This window comes from Magnolia sinica, chromosome 1 (assembly GCF_029962835.1).
Source record: "Magnolia sinica isolate HGM2019 chromosome 1, MsV1, whole genome shotgun sequence".
Taxonomy (NCBI): domain Eukaryota; kingdom Viridiplantae; phylum Streptophyta; class Magnoliopsida; order Magnoliales; family Magnoliaceae; genus Magnolia; species Magnolia sinica.
Genome location: NC_080573.1, coordinates 112265238 through 112289810, shown reverse-complemented (window position 1 = coordinate 112289810; position 24573 = coordinate 112265238). Strand labels below are relative to the sequence as shown.

Sequence of the window (24573 nt, the reverse complement as noted above, 5' to 3'; positions counted from 1 at the left end):
ATTATGAGATTGTCTACAAATAATCAATGTTTACTTATTCCAAAGTAATAAAAACGAAAAAAGTTTTGGATTGTGGCAAAACAAATTTGGAGATACAAACAATTGAAACTATTCATTGTTATCTTTACGGTATGGACCTTTTACTACATACTCCAAATGAACATCTTTTATATGCTGCACATATGAGATAAACTGTTAGCCAAATTTAACTAAACATCATAGTTAGTGGAAATGATGTTGTAATGAGCTTTTAAGTAATAGAAAGTACACATTGGCTATTCAATTGTTTTATGGATAAACTGCTTGACTAAAAAAGATTGGTGGTCTCAAACTATTATTTGTGTATATATGGGCGTCGGGTACATGTATGTGCCTAGGTGTTGGACCCCCAATACTCATGCTAATGGAGAACTACTTTTTTTGAATCCCTTCTATAAGATTTTTGTTTATTTTTATTAATTTTTTTTTTTTTTAATGTCATCATTGTAGCCTTTTCCCAACTATTTGTGGTCAGCTTTTGAATTATGCTTGACAGTGGTTTGTTGACCAGCTGACTACCTTACATCAAAACTCCTTTACTTGTACTTGGGACTGTTAGGAGCATAGCTGCCATGTGAAGTTTCATAATAAACATGTTTTAAACGTAAATTCACTACTTTTAAGAAGATGTTTTATGTTATTAGATTTCATGGTAGGAAAGAAAGACAGAGGAGAGATGTGAAAGAGACAAAAAGAATCTCATTATGCTTTCTCCCCTTAAATCTTTTTGTTAATAAAGCTGAAACAATAATATATAGTCAATGTTCAAAGTATCGGTATCACCACAAGTTTCGCTGATCGGGGATACAGAAACAATAATGATATTGCCGATAACCGGAAATGCAGGAAAACATTTGAGAAACATGGGGAAAATGGTGGAATTTTTCATTGAAACTTCAGGAGATGCTAAAATACACATATTTGGGTTTTAGGAATAAAAAATTGTAAAAAGAATGCATACATAATAAGTTTCCATTTAATGGGGGCCTAAAACATGTGTTGTTGTAAGAAACCAGTCCAACCATCCCGTCTATCCATCCAACCATCCAACCTCCCATCCAAATATCCATCAATATTTCAGAATATTGACAACACCCAATATTTCTTCGAGAAATCATCAACAATTGGAAAGGAAAGGAGAGACTATATTCTCGTTATCGCCCATGTTGCGATAACGATAATATCATGATATGATCGATATTATCATCAACAATTTGAACACTGCACACAACCATATGCCCATAAAAAAATTGAAATGGAATTCTTTTAATAAACAGATTTTTGGTAATATCGATGCATTGGCGATATAATCGAATTGTCGCCTATATATTGGTGATACAAGCGACACCTAGAATTTACACAGTCGAAAATATTGGCGATATAGATACATTGACGATATAAGAGACACTTGTAATTTACACGGTTGAAAATATTGGCAACAATGTTTTAAATATTGATGATATCGGTCGATATATCCCACGATATATCTTGTATCCCACCTGTGCAATACGAAACATGTAGGTAGTGCCGATACATCCCGCACATTTGATCTGGTGAGCATTTTCAATTTCTGATCCCTTTTTTTTTGTTGAAATTATGTTAAATCAGTGTCAAATGGTTACAAATCCTTTGGTCCTTCATGTCTTACAAGAAAAACCATGGAGTTGGAACTTTGATTTTGATATCCATTGGTTCTTCACGGTCTCCATGTTTTTTTCTCGAAATTTTCCTTCAACCAGCTGTCTATTGAGACTAATTTCGAAATATTTAAGAGTATTTGATGAAATGATCATCACGTACACTCTAATTTCAAAATTTGAATGTAAGTAGTCCGATTTGGAGAAAATTCAAAATTTCCCCAATTTCTCCCAAATTTCTTGCAATATTGCACTCCAAACATGAAATTAAGCATGTATGAGGGCTGATCTACTGATTTGTCAAGTCATTGTCAATTTTTGGAAAATTAAAATCAAATTTTAATAAAAAAATTTATTAAAATATTTTTTTTTCAAAATTTCCCTTAAACTAGCGTCAATTTAAACTAATTTCTAAGTATTTAGGAGCGTTTGATGAAATGATCGCCACATACACTCTAAACGTTATACATTCAATTTGAATATAGTTGTATTAGTTCAGTTAGAAAACACAGCTTCGGACCCTATACAAAGAAACTCTATTATGTGCACTTCTTTTTTACATGTTATGATTTAAATTTGTGTATTAAGGTCTTTTTTAACAAATCGTGAAGTTTCATTGAAAAATTCAACCATTTTCCTAATGTTTCCCCATGTTTCTCAAAAAGTGCGATAAATTACCCGATTCAAATGATATATCCCGTGCGATAACTGATATGTATCTACATCTCAAGGATGTGATATGTAGTTCAATACCGATATTTTGAACATTGATTGGCGATACATTGGCGATATTGATAGATTATAGATACTTAGCGATAAATTGCCGATACTTGGAGTTTTTTAGACTATAATGTTATCGGTATCACTGAGCTGGAGATATGGATAATATCAAGGATACTTTGAACAATGTATATAGTGTATCGTAGGAGCACCCAGTATGGTGCACACCCACTAACACTCAAATCTCCTACATTCTTCCTCATGCTAGAGCGTTAATATCACACACCCACCTTGCACTCAAATCTTGTAAAGGTGAGAGGAAGAATAGGCTTTTGTCAGGATTTCAGATAACCGATTGCTTGATTGAACAAGCAGAGTACACAATAACTCATGGAGATATTCTCTCTCACAAAATCACATTCCACTTCAGTGTGCTTAGTTTGCTCATGGAAAGCTAGGTTGGAGGCAATGTGGTTCGCAGCTTGATTGTTGCCAATGTAAAGGTAGAATGAGTAGAGACCTCATAACCCACTTCCTGAAGGAGAGAATGAAGCCAAATAACTTCAAATGTAGCATGCCCATATGAATTATGCTATGCTTTAATAGATGAACATGCCACCATAGTTTCCTTCTTACTCTTCGGATGAGATTGCCACCATACATACAATAGCCCCTTGTGAACTTTTTGTGATTAGAAGATCCTGCCTAGTTAGCATCATTGTACCCGCTTAGATTTATGTGACTGTGATTAAACTAGAGTAAACCCTTTCTAGGAGTACCTTGCAAGTATTGAATAATACCTTAGACAGCCTCAAGATGATCCGAACATAGAATTTACATGAAATGATTGGAGACATTGATGGCATAAGCGAAATCTAGATGATGGTACATGCTTTGGTGGATTGCGTGTGACCCGTGTGGGGCCCATAGAGATGTGCCATACAAGTCCATTCCATTCATCTCTTTTAAAAGACCACAATAGGACAGGATTCTAAAAATCAGGCATATCCAAAACTCAGGTGGTCCATACCTCACGAAATAGTGGGGATTGAGCACTTGGCAGTGACAGAAGTTTTGTATCAGGATGGTATTTGTTGCTACAATTTATCTGAGTGGTAATGATTCTACGAATGGTTTGGATGGCATATAAACATCATGATCAGCTCTAGGAAGGTTTCAACGGTGGACATTGTTGTTCCCACTGTTTAGTTGGTATGGCCCACCACTTGAGTTTTGGATTTGCCTGACTTTTAGAATACTGTCTTATTGTGGTCTTTCAAAACAGATGGTAGGAGTGGATTTGTGACATACATCTCTATGGTCCCCACACAGCCCTGGGCACATAGATATCTCTATGCTTGGTTCAAGTACACTGCCCTACATTGTTGCCTTGTATGTGCGGTTGTGATTAGATTGACCAAGATTAATTTCCCTTGTAATATTGAATAGGATTTGTTAAGGCCACATGTGGAGCATGTAAACATTTGTGGCTACTGATTGGGCAAGGTGTTAATTGATCCAAACCATCCATTAGAATGGCCATCTCTTGGATAGGCTAGTGGCCCATCTTAGATGGATCATAGCCCTAAATTAATATTGATAGAACTAGTGTTCTAGTTGTTAGTGTCGCTACAAGTTTCACTGGCCAGAGATAAAGATATAATATCGTTATCGCTGATAACCGGAAATGCGGGGGAAAAGGGGGGGAGCATGGGGGAAACAGTGGAATTTTCCAGTGAAACTTCAGGACATGCCTAAAAATACATATTTGTATTTTCAGGAATGAATAAATTGCAAAAAAAAAAAAAATGCATTAAATAATAAGTTTTTATTTAATGAGGTCCAAAAAGCATGCGTTGGTGTAAGAAATCACTCCAACGGTAACCAAAATGAGTTTATATAATACAAATGCAGCTAACTTACAATAATTAAGACATGTAAAAGTAAATGAATTAAAAAAGTACATATTTTCAACCATATTTCATCCCCACATGGAGTGACGAGGTGGCTTGTAGTTATCATCTAGATCTCGTTGCAGTTGGGTGTGGTACTGTTGACAGTATTGTTTCTAGGTCATCCTCTGCTCGTACCAATTGAACTCCCTTATGTACCTCTGATAGTTGTCCTCCCCAAGCTATGAGTACGCCTAGACGTGAGTACTGCGTGATAGACATCGACGGCATTTGCCGAGTAGGGCCGTAAGGGAACAGATCAAGTCCAACCCCGACTCCTTGATAGTATTGCTGCTAGTCATACGGGTACCCCGAATATCCTCCTATCAAAGGGTCATGACTTGAAGAACTATCAGTCGGTTGCTCATATCTATGGGTAGACAAGTGTGACCAAATGTCGAGTTGCCATGCCCATACACGTGATATCCGCCATACGCATATGGTGGGACGGAAGTGGAGCTCCCCTACTTTGAATTGATGTCCATAAATGACAAGTTGTGTGCGGGAGCATCAATCGCGACGCGTCTGGCTTTCTTCTTCGAATGACACTTGGAAATATATGTGGGCTCTGATGCTCTCACCCTGGATGGTGGACGAAATCCATGGTCATCGTCTTGAGTGACATAGTTAAAGTATTGTTCCTTAGCGAACTGGCCAATGGATCGCTGCACCCCCCACCATTGCCACCTTCGCCCCCACTAGTACCACCTACATCAGTGCCGGTGCCTTCATCCCCTCCATCACCGCTATTGTCGTCGTCGTCATCCCCATGACCAGTGTCGAGTGGGGGTTGAGTCTCATTATCATCACTCACTATAACTTGATGATGGGGAGGGGGTTGTGAAGATGCTTTGAAGATGCTTTCTCACTCTCATTAGAACATGCCGAACTCCTCACCAAAGGATTAACAGAGTCTGTATCTTCCCTCTATTAGCTTACTACCTGATCGACATCGATACCAAGAGACGTTGCTTCCTCGGCTACCTACGGAGCAGGGCCTCGCTATGCATCATCTAAATCAACTAGCTTAATCCACTCATAAAGTGGGTCCTCATCATCGTCCACCTATTTGTGCCATGGTACCTATAGACAACAGGTCGAGCGGGTCTAGATTTTCCTCCATGTCTCGGTTTGCCCGCAACTACCTTTCTCTTAATTTCATATTATAGTGGCAGTAAACGAGTTTCTACAACTTCTCATGTGCTAGCCTGTTCCTCTTGCTGGTGTGTATGAGTGACCATGTGCTCCAATTCTTCTCGCACGGTGAAGAGGATACAATCTATGCGAGAGCATGGACTGCTAATAACTGCAGTGCAGGCGTGTTGACTCCATACATCGCCCACCACTCACCTATATATCCATCAAGAGCTTGTTTTAGTTTGAAGTTTAAACGGAAAATGTAGTTACATAATTATATTACCTTACTCACATGGCAACATCGTTTCTGTTAATGCTTTTGCTAGTGCGAATGAGAATGTACCACTAGCATCCCTAAATTGCAACAACTGTAAACATGGATTCACATGTCATTATTTTTTATCACCTATATTTCTAGAGACTATAAGGAAGAAAATCTATTTTATCAATTACCATTAGCGAAATCTGCTTAAATTGCAATACCTGGTTATCGAATTCTGCTTGCACTGTCGATTATAGGAACAACTGTTTGAACACCTCGTGGACGGCCATCGTCAAATCATTATTCTCATGGAGCCAGCATTTGTGATGGAATTTGGGATTCAGATCGTATGTAGAAATCCAAATATTATTCACTTAGTTGCATTAACACGCAAAAAGAAGTAATGCTTAAAGTGCAAGTGATAAAAAGTATAGGTAAATGTAACAAACTTACCAACTTAGTGGAGTGGCTGCTCGAGGGTCCTGGTCCATCGTTTATCGATGATATCAATCACCCACTAATGCGAATTGATGATTGTAGTCTTTATCCCTTCTCTTATAATTCTCATGAGCTCGTACATTAACCCCATCGGAGGCCACATCTCATTATCTACGGCTCGTAGGACCTTGTAGATCGGATGCAGGATGGAAATGACGATGTGAACTCTATCCCAGAAGGAATCGGTAAGTGCATCTTTGAAAGCTTCTTCGCACCCTCAGTCTTCCTCCGATTCCACTATTAAGTATTTCTCAGATCTAAACAAATTTTTGAGACCCACACAATGCCTGTATAAACTATCAAGTGCGATGAAGTTCGTGGCAAACTGTGTCGCACCTAGTCTAACGATGTCCCCTCCACAACACTCACGCATTGCAGCCAACAACCATGAGTGATGGTATATAAAGTTTGTCACTCTCCTCGCATCCTCGATGGTCTTCCTGACAGAATCTCTCTGCCCTATCCCCTCGAGCATTAAATTAATGTTGTGTGCCGCACACGGGATCTAAAAGAGATTGTACCTCCTCATCAATTTTTTCCCTGCCTTAACAAACACATTGCCATTATCCGTCACAACTTGAACGACATTCTTCGACTCAACATCTTTAATCACTTCTTTCAAGAGGTCATATATGTATTTATGATCTTTTATTTTGGCTAATGCATCAATAAATTTGAGGAAAATGGGGCTGCCTTCTACAGTACACCATGAAATTGATAATGGACAATTTCGTGGGTCCTGCCACCCATCACACATGATCGTCACCCCGTATTGCTTCCAGTTCGGCTTAAGTCCATGTACCCAAGGTTGCATTTCCTCGTACTCCTGATTGAGGTAGACACCAAGAATCTCCTGTGGTGTCAGACGTTTCATGCCGGGCCTGACACGTATAACCTCCTTAATCATATTTTTGAAGTGAGGACTGACTGCTGTATTTGCTGGTACATGGCTCGAGATGAACCACATAGATATAGTGCCCCCCACTTTCTCCTCGATCCCCTTGTTCCACATATTTTTTAATCACTTTTTGATTAACACCTACAATGGGTGCGTCTGTGACACAAGCGCTTTGTGTGCGTTGTAGGCCATGCCCGCCAGAACCATTACCACCCATACTGCCTCCCTCAAATCGTCTGCTGCTCCCACCGACCTCATGTTGAGACTTCCCAAACAACAACCTACTCTGATCAAGCCGTCTGCTTTGTTCCCCCTTCCACGCTGAAGCCCAAGACTCACGAATCACTAAACTCTCCTATCCCAAGTCGTAACATAGTCATCGGGATATGCAATCCCCTCGTCGTCGGCGTCATCTTGCTCGTCGATAGCACCCAAGCCTCATCCAATGCCTCGTAGCTCCTCCCTTAGATCCCTCTCCCAATCCTTTTGTTGCTACTTGTGTGACTTCACTTCAGCCAACACCCTTCTCATCTCCTCTCTTACCAACTTTGTTACACTTGGGCAGTCTTTCACATTCTTGTACCCCCTTGCCAAATTTTCCTTCAACCTAAACACTCCCCCATACCGTATTACTTGGCTATAGTAGTTGCATATGACTCCATATTTATTCTCCTCCACTAGCTGTCCATGTTTCCACTCAATGTCTCTTGCTCCTCCTTTTCCCAATCCAAACGACATTTCACTCCCGATTCATACTACATATAGATACAACGAAACAAATTGCATATAACTCCATGATGAAGGATAGATCAGATCATCAAAATATTTTGCTCCCGATTGACCAATCCATTGTCTCCAAAACGAAGGACAGATTGAATCGTCAAAATATTTTTGCATGTGGGACCAGTTTGGCAATGCACAATGGTCATCCTAAATCTCTGAACAGGATGAAGCATATACAAAATTTAGGTGGACCACACCACATGATATTTTTTTTTTTTTTCCTTTCATCTAATCGCCACTGTTTACTATGGGATGGTTAATGCAGGGGCATTTTCACACTGGGCTCGAGTGGGGTCGCTTTTTGGATGCAGGGGCATACTCGGGGTGGGTGACCCATGCGATTTGGGGCTCATGGGGGAGGTCTCGTGTTCGAGACTCCTTACCAAGGGTGATTATTGCACATTTCACACTGGGCTCGAGTGGGGTAGCCCATGGGATGCGGGGACACTCGGGGTGGGCGGCCCATGTGATTTGGGGCCCACGAAGGGGGTTCGGCCGAGGTCCTAACCCATGAGATGTGGGGCCTGGGCTATGAGATAAAGGGATTAATTTTCCATACTCTAACAGTTCGAGCTTTTAGAGCAAGTGGATAATTGTCCTGCATCAATGGTCCACCTAATAACTGGCTTTGCTTCATTTTTAGGATAATGCCCTAAAATGATCTGGAAAAAATGGATGGACAGAAAAAATACACCAAAGTGGGCCCCACAGTAAGGGTCATACCATCTTGAGAGAGTCCAAGGTCTCACCTAATCCCGCCCATGAAAGTGACACAGTTTAGCTAGTTACGCTGCAAGTAACAATTGACGACCACTGGTCATCACTTTGTGGGCCCCACCATGATGTATTTGTTTCATCCACATTGTTCATCAATTTTCCCATATCATTTTATGATATGATGCCAAAAATGAGGTGGATTAAAATCTCAAGGGGACCACATCACAGGAAACTGTGTTGGGCCCACCATGAATGTATGTGCTTTATCCACATCGTCCATCCGTTTTACAACTCATTTTAGGGGTTGAACCCAACATTAAAGCATAAACGAAGTTCTAGTGGCCTACAAAAAAATTAATGTATTTACTATATCCACACCATCCATTTTGCGAGATCATTTTACAGCATAATCCCAAAATTGATTTATATCCAAAGCTTAAGTGAACCACACCACAAATAGTAGTGGGACAATGATGGTGACTGTTAAAACATTCGTAGGGCTCACCATAATGTTTATTTTCCATCCAATATGTTCATTAGATTACACGGACCTCAATGAAGAGGAAAAACAAATATCATATTGATCCAAAACTTCTGTGACCCCAAAAAGGGTTTCAATGGTAGACGTTTAATCCCCTACTGCGTTCTGCAGTGTGGTCCACTCGATCTTTGGATCTATCCAGTGTTCGAAATATCAGTATCGCGCAATGTATCGCACCCTTGGGATCATGGTGTGCCAAAACGGTTACGTATCGGCCGTAACGGCCAATACGTAACGGTAACGGTGGGAACCATTACACGTTTCGGGGTCGTATCGGCCGTTACCTGATTTTGTACCCGTATCGGCCGATACGGGCCCGTATCGGGCTAATAATGGTATTTTATTTTTTTTTCCATTTTAAGCTCTATTTTTGCTGTTTTTTTGAAACCTCTTGCTTCCAAACTATTTCTCACTCCTACTACTAATTTCGACCAACCTTGGCTAAGTATTTTAGATAAAAACACATTATATTACGGATTTTCTTCAATCAAAGCTCGGTGGGCCATTTTTCAGAAATTTGTCAAAAATAGGTATTTATACTTTTTTTTAATATGTTTTGCTGTTTTAATCATGCCATATGATGTGTTAATCATAGTAGAACATGTTAATGTGCATTTTACAGACTTAGGGTGCCATTTAATAATTTTTTTCTATTTTTTTCTATTTACGCATGAATTTTGGCCCCTTTTTTTAAAATTCGAAAAATCAATTTTTAATAGTTGTTTTGCCATATGATGTGTTAATCATAGTAGAATATGTTAATGTGCATTTTACAGATTTGGGGTGCCATTTAATAATTTTTTTCTATTTACGCATGAATTTTGGTCCCTTTTTTTAAAATTCGAAAAATCAATTTTTAATGGTTGTTTTGCTGTTTTAATCATGCCATTTGATGTGTTAATCATAGTAGAACATGTTAATGTGCATTTTACAAAATTGGGGTGCCATTTTATATATTTTTATATTTTTTTCTATTTACGCATTTATTTTGGCCCTTTTTTTGAAAATTCGAAAAATCTTTTTTTAATGATTCTTTTGCGGTTTTAATGATGCCATATGATGTGTTAATCATAGTAGAACATGTTAATATGCATTTTACAGATTTGGGGTGGCCATTTTATATTTTTTTCTATTTACGCATTTATTTCGGCCCTTTTTTTGAAAATTCGAAAAATCATTTTTTAATGATTCTTTTGCTGTTTTAATGATGGCATATGATGTGTTAATCATAGTAGAACATATTAATGTGCATTTTACATATTTGGAGTGCCATTTTATATATTTTTTATATTTTTTTCTATTTACGCATTTATTTCGGCCCTTTTTTTGAAAATTCAAAAATTCATTTTTTAATGATTCTTTTGCTATTTTAATGATGCCATATGATGTGTTAATCATAGTAGAACATGTTAATGTGCATTTTACATATTTGGGGTGCCGTTTTATTTTTTTATATTTTTTTCTATTTACGCATGAATTTTGGCCCTCAAAAATAATTGCAAACACCTAAATGTAAGATATTTTCATTTTACATTCATTCTAATATATCTATCATTGATAGTAGATAGTTAGAAAATTAAATATATGAATTTTGGAGTCAAATTCAGGTTATCTGGTTCATAAATTCATCAGACAGTCCGATACAGCTTCTCACCAAAGAGTGGACCGTTACACCACCATAAACATGTTCCAATTTATAAATGAATGCATATTTGGAATGCTTAGAATATTCTGGATTTAATCCATATTTTTTCATATTTTTTTGGGAAAAAAAAAATTTTGCGCCATTACGCCCCTGTATCGCCATTACGTCCCCGTATCTGTATCGGTTTCGGAGGGCATCGTTACACCAACCGATACCGATACGGGACACCTTGCTTGGGATACAAATACGTATTGGTTATCGCATGGGATATATCGTTTGTATCGCATCATTTATCACACTTTTTGGGAAACATGGGGAAACATTGAGAAAATGTTGAATTTTTCAATGAAACTTTAGGGATGATTAAAAAAGACCTCCATACACACTTTTAAATCATAAAATCTCAAAAAAGAAAGGCACATAATAGGTTTCCTTTGTAGAGGGTCCTAAGCTCTGCGTTGTCTGATTGAACTAAGACAACTATATCCAGTATCCACCCCGTCTATCCATTTTTCTATATCATTTTAGGACATTATGCAAAAAATTAAGTAGATCCAATAATCAGGTAGTCCATATCATAGGAAACAATGGTGATTGACCATTAGTGGGCCACTTGAACTTTGGATATGCTTCACTTTTTGGGCTAAAATCATAAAATTATATGTAAAATGGATGGACGGAGTGGATAAAATAAATGAATTATAGTGGCCCCACAGAGTTTACTCACCAAGTGGTTCCCACCCCAGACGGACGCGGATTTCCTACGAAAGCCTTTTGAAGGGAGTTCCTGCGCTGGGTACCCAGATGGGGCCTAGTGTGATGTTTGTGAGAAATCCTCCCCTTCCATTAGTTTTGTGAGTTCATTTCAGGACTATGCCAAAAATGAACGGTATATAAAGCTCAAGTGGGCTGTGCCAAAGCAAAATGTGGTTGGGGAAGTTCCTACCGTTGAAACCTACCTGGGTTCAACAGTGATGTTTACATGCCATCCATACCGTTAATAACTTCATTCCTATAGGGATGAACTGAAATCACAATATTAGCATGATTCAAAACTTTCATGGCCCATGAATATTTCAACTGTGGACATTCGATTATCACGTTTTCGGCCCACTTGAGCTTTGGAAACGGTTCATTTTTGGCATTGGGTCCTAAAATAAACTTACAAAACGGATGGACGGATAGGATTTCTCACAAACATCACAATGGCCCCACCTGGGTTCCCAGCAGGAACTTAATGCGAAAGTCTTTCGCAGGAAATCCGTGTCCGTCACAGACGCTCCTCGTTTGAACAGTTCAAAGTTAAATGGGCCCCACAGTAATGTATTTATTATATCTATACCGTTCATGCATCTGGAGAGATCATTTTATATCAAATGAGTAATATCCAAAGCTCAAGTGGACCACACCACAAATAGCAGTGGGGACTGATTCTCACCGTTAAAACATTTGTGGGGCCCACCATAATGTTTATTTTTCATCCAATCCATTCATTAGGTCACACAAATCTGGATGAGGAGGAAAAACAAATATCATATCGATCCAAAACTTTTGTGACCCCAAAAGGGTTTCAATGGTAGACCTTTAATCTTCCACTGCTGTTTTCAGTGTGATCCACTTGATCTTTGGATCTGTCTTATTTTTTGGCTCAAGCCTTACGACGAGCTCGCCAAATGGACAAACGGTTTGGATATAACACATCTCATGATGGGACCCACAGAAATCGGTGATGACGTCAACGCACCAGTCGGTGGTGTGCGGTACACCACTCTATTAAAAAAAGGGCTGGACGCCCTATTTTTTCTAAGCAGAGAGAGTTTTGGCCCCAAATATCTCCCAAATCTTCGGATTCTGGCGAAGATTCTCTAGATTTTGACGAGGATTTCCCCCGATGTCACCGAAATACCCTGATTTCTTCGGATTTTGACGGATTTCTCTCCCAAATCGAAGATTTTGCTTGCACTAACCTACGAAAGATGCTTCGATTGGAATGGCCCACCTAATGGAAGCTTTCGATGATGACGATCTCTTGTACAGGTGCCGAAATTCAGTTTCTTTTTTTTTTTTTTTTTTGCGATTTTTTCAAGGAAATCACATGATATTGTCGAAATATCGTGCGAAATCGACGATACATCGGCCGACATCTAGATTTTGGAATTTTTGGTATCTTCTGGGGGTTATCGTGTGTGTATCGTCTCGCAGGGGTGCGATAACGATAATATCGGCTGATAGTATCGATATTTCGAACACTGGATCTATCTTATTTTTCAATTCAAGCCTTAGGACGGGCTCGCCAAATGGAAGGATGGTTGGGATATCACACAGACCTCATGATGGGACCCACAAAACTTGGTGACGTCAACACACAAGTCGGGTCCGTGGTGTGTGGTACACTAGCTAATCCACTTCATTCCGTTTCTAGGTAACACGGGACACGCTAGGATGCTAGGTGGGGCCCACCATGATATTTCTGAAAAATCACCCCGTCCATCCGTTTTTCCATATCATTTTAGGACTTGAGACCAAGCATTAGGTGGATCCAAAACTCAAATGGGCCATACAAGAAGGAAAACGGGAGAAAGAGTTTCCTACCCTTCAACCTTCCTGGGCTCCACCTTGATGTTTATATGCCATCCAAACCGTTTATAAGTTCATTCCCATTGGGATGAAGTGAAAACACAAAACAATTATCGTGATATGAAACTTTTGTGGGCATATGAATGTTTAAATGGTGGTCACTGAATCTCCATTGTTTCCTCTCCTGTGGCCCACTTTGAGTTTTGGATCCACTTGGTTTTTGGGCTCATGTCCTGAAATGATCTGGAAAAATGGAGGGATGGTGTGGATTTTTCAGAAACATCATGGTGGACCCCACCTAGCATCCCAGCGTACCTTTCGTAGAGCAGATTAGGTGAGACCCTAGATCCACTGAGGTGGGTGGGACCCATGACTGTGGGGCTCACAGGGATGGATAGTGTGGATGTATATGGCTTATCCATGCCGTCCATCCAATTTTTTTCACTAATTTTAGGGTTTGGGCCTAGAATTGAAGCATAGACAAAGCTTAAGTGGACCACACCACATGAGACGGTTTAATGATGCCCTCCATTGAAAAGTTCCTAAGGCCCACAATGATGTTTAATTGTCATCCAACCCGTTCATAAGGTTACAAAGATATGGATGAAGCCAAAACATAAATATCAGCTTCATCCAAAACTTCTGTGGACCGCAGAAGTTTTCAATGGTATACGTTCAATTCACACTATTCCCTGAGTGTAGTCCATGAGCTCCAAATATTCTTGAATTTTGGTACCATGCCCTAAAATTGTATGGAAAAACAGATGGACGGCGTGGATATACCACATACATGATGGTGGCCCCCACAGAGTCTACTCAGTATGCTAATGGTACTGTGTACGCAACCCGATAGCAGTCGGCTCCCTTAATAAGGGTTAAAAACAAAAACCCTTCCCCATTTTCCTCTGCAACTAAAAATCCCTCTCCCTCAATACCGAATTTTGAAAAATCCTCATAGATCTCGGGATTTTTGTAGCCCTACCAGCACATTTCGAGGCTGGCAAGCCGATTCTTTTCGGAGAAGTCGCCATCAGAGGATTGTTTGACAGAAAATCCAAAAATATTTTGGGGTTTCATTCGTACCTCTTGAAGAACGGTTGCCGATTTGCAATCAACAACTACCAAGCTCTAAAATGTCCATCCTCAAATAGATCCAAGCGAAAAAATAGGTATTTTCTTCTTTTTTGTATTTTTCTTGGGTTTCGATAATTTTATCGCAAAAAAATGTTGCCCTTTTATCAAAAAAAATGGAGGTAGTTGGCTATAGTTCCCACTCGTGGTTGGTGAGAACAGGGAATTATCGGCGATTTTTAGAAAATATTGGAAAAACAATATTATTGGCGACATTTCGGCGGTATCCAGCAAAGAGATGATAAAATGGGTTATATGTTTCGATTTCCCACCGATACCGATATTATTGGCAACAATTTGATATTATCGCTAATAATTTAAACACTGGATAGAACGATCTACTCCATACATTTGGTCGGGGCTTGAACAAAATAGCCAGCAGGCCAAACTCCGAATTCAAGAAGTAAAATCTGTATAAGATTATTCGATCAAAGTTCCAGTGCTCTGAAAGCACTATAACTACAATTCTCAAGTTGCAATAGTTTATTGGACAGTCTAATCGATCGATCTGAATTGTCCATTAAGTTTAGAACATGTTTCATTCACTATCATGCAAAAACCACACTAATTGGATAATCTAATCCATCCTTGATTTGGCATTTTTCCGATAGCCATCTATTTTCCAATCCATCCTTGATTTGACATTTTTCCTATAGCCATCCATTTTTTCTCGTGGTGTGGTCCACCTGAGATTTTGGATCAAGCTGATATGTATGTTTTTTGTCTATTATTACAAATTTGTATGCTACTAGGGAGCAAAATGTCGTCTAAATCAGGAAAAGGAGTAAGGGACATTTGGTGGATACATGGATAGACAATGGAGATGAATAAATATGGAGTCATATGCCAACTACTGTGGCCAAGTGATACCGAGTGGGGGATGTCTAGGCTGAAGGAGCATTTGGCAGGGGGTATGAGAATGTGAAAGATTGCCCAAGTGTAACAAAGCCAATGAGAGAGGAGATGAGAAGAGTATTGGCCGAGACGAAGTCACACAAGCAGCAACAGAAGGATCGGGAGAGGGATCTGAGAGAGGAGCTACGAGGTCCTAGATGAGGCCTAGGTGATATTGACGAGCAAGATGACAACAACAATGAGGGGATTGCATATCCTGATGACTGTGTTACGACTCTGGATTAGAGGGAGTTCAGACAAGCGATCTGCGAGTCTCAGGCATCGGAGTGGGAGGGGGAGTAAAGGAGACGGCTTGTCGAGACTAGGCCGTCCTTTGGGAGATCCCGACATGAGGCTGGTGGGAGCAGTAGATGGTTTGAGAGAGGCGGTGTGGGTGGTAGTGGTTCTGGCAGGCATGACCTACTATGCACACAGAGTGCCCGTGTTACAGATGCATTCATTGTAGGTGTTAATTAGAAGAGGTTAAAAAACATATGGAACAAGGGGCTTGGGGAGAAAGTTGGAGGCGCCATATCTATATGATTCATCTCAAGCCACATACTAGCAAATGCAATAGTTAGTCCTCACTTCAAAAATATGATTTAGGACGTGCAGCGTGCCGGGCTCGGAGTGAAGCTTCCATCGCCACAGGTGATTATTAGGGTCTACTTCGATCAAGAGTACGAGGAGATGAAAGCTTGGGTACGTGAACTCAAGTTGAACTGGTAGCAATACAAGGTGATGATCATGTGCTATGGGTGGATGGGACCTATGTCCATTATCAATTTCATGGTGTACTGTAGAGGGCAAACCATTTTCCTCAAATTTGTTGATGCATCTGCCAAAATAAAAGATCACCAATGCGCGCGCGCGCACACACACACACACACATGACATCCTGAAAGAAGTGATTAAAGATGTTGGGTCCAAGAATGCCATCCAAGTTGTGATAGATAACGGTAGTGCATTTGTTAAGGTTGAGAAGAAACTAATGAGGAGGTATCATCTCTATTAGAGTTCATGCGTGGCACACTGCATTGATTTAATGCTCAAGGGGATAGGATAGAGGGATTATGTCAGGAAGACCATCGAGGATGCGAAGAGTGACATACTTCATATACAAGACTCATGGTTGTTGGTTGCAATGTGCTAGTGTTATGGAGTGGACATCATTAGGTCGGGTGTGACACGGTTCGCCACAAGCTTCATCGCACTCAACAACTTACACAGGCATCTTGCAGGTCTCTAGAATTTGTTCAGATCTGAGAACTACTTAGAGTGGAACCAGATGAAGACCGAGGGTGCAAAGAAGTTTTCAAAAATGGTGCTTTCCAATTCCTTCTGGGAGTTCATACCGTCGTTTACATCTTGCATCCGATCTACAGGGTCCTACGAAATGTAAATAATGAGGTGTGGCCTTTAATGGGATCAATGCACGAGCTTATGAGAATCATGAGAGAACGGATACAGACTGCAATCCCACTTCGCATCAGTGGGTTATTGATATCATCGATGAATGATGGACCAGGAGCCTCGAGCATCCACTCCACCAGGCTGGTAAGCTTGTTACATTTACTGGTATTTTTGGTTTTTTATCACTCACACTTGCACTTTAAGCATCTCTTCTATTTGCTTGTTAATGCGATTGAGTAAATAATATTTGGGTTTCAACATATTACTTGAATCCCAAATTCCATTACAAACGTCGGCTCCATGAGAACAATGATTTGAAGATGGCCGTCCATGTGGTGTTCGAATTGTTGTTCCCTGAATTGCCAATGCAAGCAGAATTCAATAACTAGGTAATGAAATTTGAGTAGATTTCGTTAATTGTAATTGGTAAAATAAATTCTTCCTTGTAGTTCTAAAAATATGGGTGATTAAAAATGGTGACTTATGAATCCGTGTTTACAGTTCTTACGGTTTAGAGATGCTTGGGGTATGTTCTCATCCGCACTAAAGGGCAAATACAGACTCATTTGATCCTTTGGTGAGGAGTTCGGCACGTCCCGATGATGGTGAGGAGGCATCTTCACGGCCTCCTCCCCATCATCAAGTCATAGGGAGTGATGATGATGAGACTCGACCTCAACTTGACACTGGTTGTGGGGACGATGACGACAACGATAGCAGTGGTGAGGAAGGGGATGGAGGCATCGACACCAATGTAGGTGATACTAGTGGGGGTGGAGGTGGCAGTGGTGGGGGGTACACGCTGGGTCAAAGCCAGTGATCCATTGGCTAATTCACTGAGGTGCAGTACTTTGACCATGCCACTCAAGACGAGGACCATCTATCTCATCCACCATCATCTGTGAGAGCATCAGAGCCACACATATTTTCGAGCGTTGTTCGAAGAAGAAAGTTGGGCGCGTTGCGGCAAATGCTTTCGCACGCAACTTATCATCTATGGATATTAGTTCAAAATGGGGGGAGCTCTACTTCCATCCCACCTTATGCGCACGGGGGATATCACAAGTATAAGCATGATAGCTCTGACATTCAGTCACACTCGTCTACATACGAATACGGGCAATCGGTAGATAGCTTTTCGAGTAATGACCCTTTGACAAGAGGATATTCGTGGTACCCGTATGATTGGCAGTAATACTATTAGGGAGTCGGGGTTGGACTTGATCTTTTCCCTTAAGACCCTACTCAACCAATCTCGTCAATGTATGTCACATAGTACCCACATCTAGGCTTACTCGTACAGTTTTGGGGAGGACGAGTATCAGAGATGCATTAGAGAGTACCTCCATTGGTACAAGCATAGGATGACTTGGGAACAATATTGCCTACGGGTTGAGTAACAGTACTATGCCAGATGCAAGGGGATCCGGATGATGACTACGAGCCATCTCGTCACTCCATGTGAGGATGAAAGATGGCCAGAAAGGTGTACTTTTTGAGTTTATTTACTTTTACATGTCTTAATTATTGTATACTAGCTACACTTGTATTATATAAACTCATTTTAATCACTATTGGAGTAATTTCTTACGGCGACACATGTTTTTTGGCACCATTAGATGAAAACTTATCATATAATGCATTTTTTTTTCAAATAATTCCTAAATATGTGAATATGTGTATTTAGGCATGACTTGAAGTTTCACTGAAAAATTCCATCGTTTTCTCCATGTTTCCCCGCATTTCCGGTTATCGACGATAACAATATTACATCTTTATCTCTAGCCAGTGAAACATGTAGCGATATCGACAACTTGAACATTGGTTTCAACTTGATGTTAAGAATACATATCTCCATGGGGACCTTGAAAAGGAAGTCTACATGCATTAACCTCCTGACTTTGCTGCTTGCCACAACCTTGTGCTTGTATGTTAGTTGAAGAAGGCTCTTTATGGACTCAAACAATCCTCGCGTGCATGGTTTGAAAATTTTAGTTAGGCTTTCATGGAGTTCGGCTTCGTTCGTAGTCATGCTGATCATTCCCTCTTTATATGTCGATCATCGATGGGCATCATGGTTCTCATTATGTATGTGGATGTTATTGTTCTATCCGACAATGATTCGGTTGGAATGTGGGAGGTTAAAGAATTTTTGAAGACCAAGTTTGAGATCAAGGATCTTGGTCCTCTTCGTTGCTTCCTAGGAATTGAATTTGGTCGCTCCACATCCGGGGTGATCTTGTCACAATGAAAATATACACTTAATCTTCTCATGGAGACCAGTATATTAAGATGCAAACCTGCTACCACTCCCATGGATACTTCGCAAAAGCTTTAGCCAGATGATGGTGATCTCCTTTTTTATCCTGGGATGTATCGACGACTTGTAGGCCGACTCATTTACTTAACTATTATTCGGCAATATCTCTCATTTGCGGTGGACATTGTTAGCCAATTCATGCAAGCTTCTCGTTCTTCACATCTCATGGTTGTATACCGTATACTTCGGTATCTAAAATCAGCCTCGGGTTTTGGCCTCCACTTCCAGTCACATGGTCATCTTCATCTTTCTGGCTATTCCGATGCTGACGTCCAGCTTTTGTACCTTACTGGGTGGCAATCTTATCACATGGAAGAGCAAGAAGCAACTTGTTGTTGCTCAGTCCTCGGCTGAAGCAGAATATCGTGCTATAGCTCATGCGACATGTGAGCTCGTGTAGCTTCTTACCCTTACTGAAGAACTTGGCTATCCTCCTTTAGCTCCCATTCCTCTTCATTGCGACAACCAAGCGGCCATTCATATTGCTCGTAACCCAGTTTTCCATGAGCGCACCAAGCATATCGAGGTTGATTGTCACTTTATTTGGGAAAAAGTTGCCTCTAAGGAAACCATCACTCATTTTGTTCGATTTGGGGATCAATTTGCTCATGTTCTTACAAAGTCTTTGAGTTGCAATGCTCTTCATCGTGTTCGTGACAAGTTGGGCTTTGTCAACATCTATGCTCCAACTTCAGGGGGAGTCTAGAGAGTGTTAGTGTATTTGTGTGTGGTTAGTAGCTCTTTTAATATAAGTTCATATGCATACTTCCCTCCTCTCCCGCAATGTACTATATGCTCTATTCTAATAAAGCATTGTGTGTTAGGGCATGTTGGCCAACACACAACATTTCCCCAGACTCTCTTCTTTCCTCTTCTTCTCTCTCACTCTTCTCCTCTTTTCTCCACACCATAATCATCAAATCATCTTCTGAAAAATAGTTCTCTTATACTACCAGACTACAAAAAAAGGAAGTAACAAATCACGACTACTAATAAGGATATGGCCAGGACGACGATGCCAATACAAAATCCATCTTGTGGCACATGTAGCTAGACTTGAAGCTTGGAGGGGCAAACCTACATTGCTCATAGATCGAAAGAGATGGAGCCCGTCCTACTCGCGACCACTCCCAATCCTCTGTCCAGTCACAGGTCCCAAAAGTTACAGTAAGATGGAAAGCAAGTTCTAATATAGTTGAAGAGAAATCATTAGACAACAAGTTAGAGGACAACTTGGGAACATAGAGAACAAAAGTCAAGTGAAGGAATGGACATTAATGGTTCCTACACCATGAGCATGAGTGTAGGGCGTGTAGGGAACCTTTGCAATTTGTGCAAACGATCTAATGTAGATAAGATTGAATAAGGGTGAAACTGAGAAGTTGTACAAGTCATTTGATCTAAGGCGTTGGAATCAATGATCCAAAATGATCTGGTAAAAAAGGAAGACACAGTGTGTAGATTTCAATATACCCTACATTAGAGCAACATTAACGAGAAATTGAGGTCCCTTCCAAAAGATCCAATCAACAGTGTGAAAACAATTTCTTTGGCTAGGGAATTGATGAGGGCTACTCGAAGGCAACAAACTTCGGGACTCGTCACAGACATTGTTTCAAGATTCAATATCAAGTGTATAGGCCTTCTATGGTGATCAGCCAACAAGGTTCCAAGCAATAGCTCTAGTATGTTGGGGGTGACCACAATGTGTATAGACTAGCTTGTTACGCTAATCACTTGATACATGGCTCCTACCTCATCCAAAATTCGTACGACCATAGCCTACATCTCCATAACTATGGCTAGAATCACCACGGTCTACACCTCAATCAAACCTGCAACCTTGTCCACTGCGTCCAAGGTATTACGTAACGGTAACGGTGGGTGTAATGGTCCCCATCGTAAGAGTGTGTGTGTGTGTGTGTGTGTATTTGCAAAAAATAAAATAAAATAATCTAAAAAATATGGGAAAATCCCATATATTTAGAGTATTGTAAATATGTATTCTTTTGTGGTTTTGAACATGTTTATGATGGTGTAACGGTCCACTCATTGGTAAGAATGCTACCTTGGCTTGTTTGCTGATTTTATGAACTTGAAAGGCTTGGATTGGCTGCAAAAGTTGTATATTTTATTTTCTAAACATCTTTTATCAATGATTCAGTATACATATGATAGTACGAGCATCAATGATGGATGTATTAACAAGATTAATTAGTTAAGTATATTTATACAACCATGGACAATGTGTTTATAAATTAAAAAAATTAGAAATTTGCGGTTACACACGCCATTTGTGTCACTCACCACCAATCTATTACTCTAGTCACCATTAGAAAGAAAATCTTGCTACCTATTGTTGATTGACTTCCATGGCATCATCATCCAGATGCGACTGTGGAACAGGCGTCTCATATTCATATGAATTAGATCCGGAGGGGAAGACTGTATCAATAATCCTGAGGATGACTAGCCACAATCCTCCGTAGTATTAGTCATCTATTGCATGGAACCTAGGTAAGAACAAGTGCCAGATGATGACTCGTAGCTACGCCCAATAGCCGTACCCCTGCCCCTCGTATTGCTTGTACTGAGACTGAGAGTGAAACTAGAATGACAAGTAGATTGGATCAGATCTGGATCCAGATATCTATATCCCCCATATGGATCATATTGACTAGGAGGTCTAGGATTAGTTCAACATGAAAGTGCCTCAATAAGCTCCACATAGTGTATGGTCATAAGACTCATATTCATATCCATAAGCGGTTTGATGTCTTGGTGCTCCCATCTCCTGCGTGGCTATTGGTGCCAGCCTCCCCATGATGCTTTCTCCTCCCCCCCGGTTGGTCATATCATAAATCAGTACAATCATAGGTCCAACCTCCTCTACCTGATGCAAGACATGAAATTTAAATATGATATGTAAGAATTCAGGCTTAGATCAGACTAATTCAGAAACAATAAAAATTCCACATCCCACACAAAAGTTCAAACATTCAAGTAAAGGGGAATCTGCATGGGTCCAGCCCTACACAGGCTAGGACTGTATCAGTAAAATTATGGACCAAATAATGCTCAAAGGGAAATAGAAATCAACCACACATGCATAGCAATCAGTCCCTAATCCAAGGAATTCTTCAATTTCGATTCAAGGAACCCTAGGGTGAGAAAGGGGGCAAATCAATTAGGGATAATGCAATTTAGGGTTAGGGTTTATGAAATTAAGTATAAAAAGAGAAAAATAGGAAGAAAACCTGAACCTGAGACAGCTCCCGCGAGCAGACAAATGGCCTAGGCCAGGGCCTGGCGCACGTGCGCTCGGGGTTGGCCGCACGTGCGGTAGGGGCCCGAATCTCCAAACTGATTCCTTGACCTTGGTCGACCAAGGGGAGACTTAAACCCTCCAAATCTTGTCGCAATCCGATGTGCGGTCGGGGCGCGGTGCTCCGTCAAAGTTTCAGCCCTCCTGCAGGGTCAGATTCTAGAACTGGCTGTACAGAGACGAACAGCTGCAAAACAAGTGGATTTGAAGCGAAGATAATCGTAGAATGGATGAAATACGATGGAGGGGCGGATTGGGATAAACGTATCTTCGCACCACGGTAGTTAACCCCTCGAAAAGGGAGGGCTTTGCGTACCCACTTGAATTTAGCCCTTTGAAAAGGGAGGGCTTCGCACCCACTTGAATTTTTCGACAACTCAGAAACTCAGAGAGCAGCAAAACACGCAGGAATTTTTTATTCAACTTTCAATCAATAAAAAAACTACAAGGGGTGCCTATTTATAAGAAAACCCTATACCCCAAAACTCGCGCCATGTGCACAGCCTATTAAACGATGAAGTAAACTAAAATAAAAACCAATTAAAGAAATCAAAAGCGTTCATGATGTTCTAAATAATATAGATAAGCTAAACCTAAAGTATGAACTTAATCTGACTAATGGGCCACGATCATGAGATCCCATGATAGGCTTTACTTGAATATCGGGCCCACTCTTTTGAACCAAAACTCCGTCTTCTAACTAGGAGGCCCTCCCTGGACATCGTCATTGAGCCAGATCGACTGTGGGGCTCTCCTCTGTGCATACGTGCGTGGGGGAGTGGGGTGCGTGCGCGTGCGCGCGTGATGTCCCCATCACTACCCCGTCGATGCTCATTGGCCTCACGATTGGTAGACGTTTGTATCCCCGTATGCTGAGCAACAACAAAAGCAGGACTAACTGGTTGTGCATTATCATCATTATTGTCATTGTCAATTGTCTCGGTTGCGCTGCCTGGGTCAAATCTTCGGTAGGTGGAGCCCTCTTTGGATCCAAGACAGTTGCATGACTCTCTTGTTGCTCCGCATGTAATTAGAAGTCATTGACCTCGACTTTTTCACTTTCCTCTTCCTTTTTCTTCCTTGGTTTGAACCAAGGTAGAAGTGGGTCCTCATTGTAAATGCGGTCCACACTTATTGGACAAAAGTTGATGTCATTAACCAAATTCACCACACACTTTGCACTCCACAATTGCAACTTTATGTTGTAATGCATGTTGACGAGTTGATCCAACGTCTTGACCTACAATCTATTCCTATTCGTTGATTGGATAAGTGCAAAACAACTCTAGTTCCTCTCGCAACTAAAGGAAGTTGTTTGGATCAAAACTTTAGTTGCAATTGTGTTGGTAGCAAGGTGTTTCGTATCCGTTACGATATGCCCGTAAAGGCTGATACGTATAGGTAACGGCCATGATCGTTATGCGATATGGGGGTGAAACGAGGCAAATGATTTTTTGGGACCGTATCCGCCATTACGGTAGCCGTAAAGGCCGTTACGGGACATAACGACCGTTACCCCCGTAACGGTTGAAAAACGACCACTTTTTTTTTATATATATAACTTTTCTCATTTCAAAAACTCTCATAGATCATTTTACAATAGATTTCGACCACTCATACTATAGTTTTAATATTAAAATCGTAGATTGAAGTAATTTGAGCGAATAGAAGCTCTGATGGCCTTTTTTTTTCAAAAAATTGAAAACGTAATATTTATGCAATTTTTCTTATTTCTAGTTTTGATTGTGATGTGTAAACTAATTGTGATGCCAAATTCACTAGACAGCCCGATACAACACTCTTACCAAAGATTGGACCGTTACACTACCATAAACATGTTCAAAACAAAAAATGAATACATATTTGGAATATTTACATTATTCTTGATTTTCTAAAATATTTTTGCAGAATTTTTTGGGCAAAAGAAAATTTTCAACCGTTACGGTGGTCGTAACAGTCGTTACACCCTGTATCGGCGGTTACAGCCGATACCCGTATCAGTAATGGTGGTGACCGTTACGGCCACCGTTACCGATACGGAATACCTTGGTTGGGAGTCTTTCTACTCTCTCTAAAATGCATAT

General features: G+C 40.4%; 1 protein-coding gene across 6 annotated transcripts in view; it reads left to right on the top strand.

The window, feature by feature from the left end:
* LOC131254255 (protein GIGANTEA-like) overlaps window positions 1-24573 on the top strand; it is an 89219-nt gene that overhangs the window by 22645 nt on the left and 42001 nt on the right. The window lies entirely within an intron of this gene.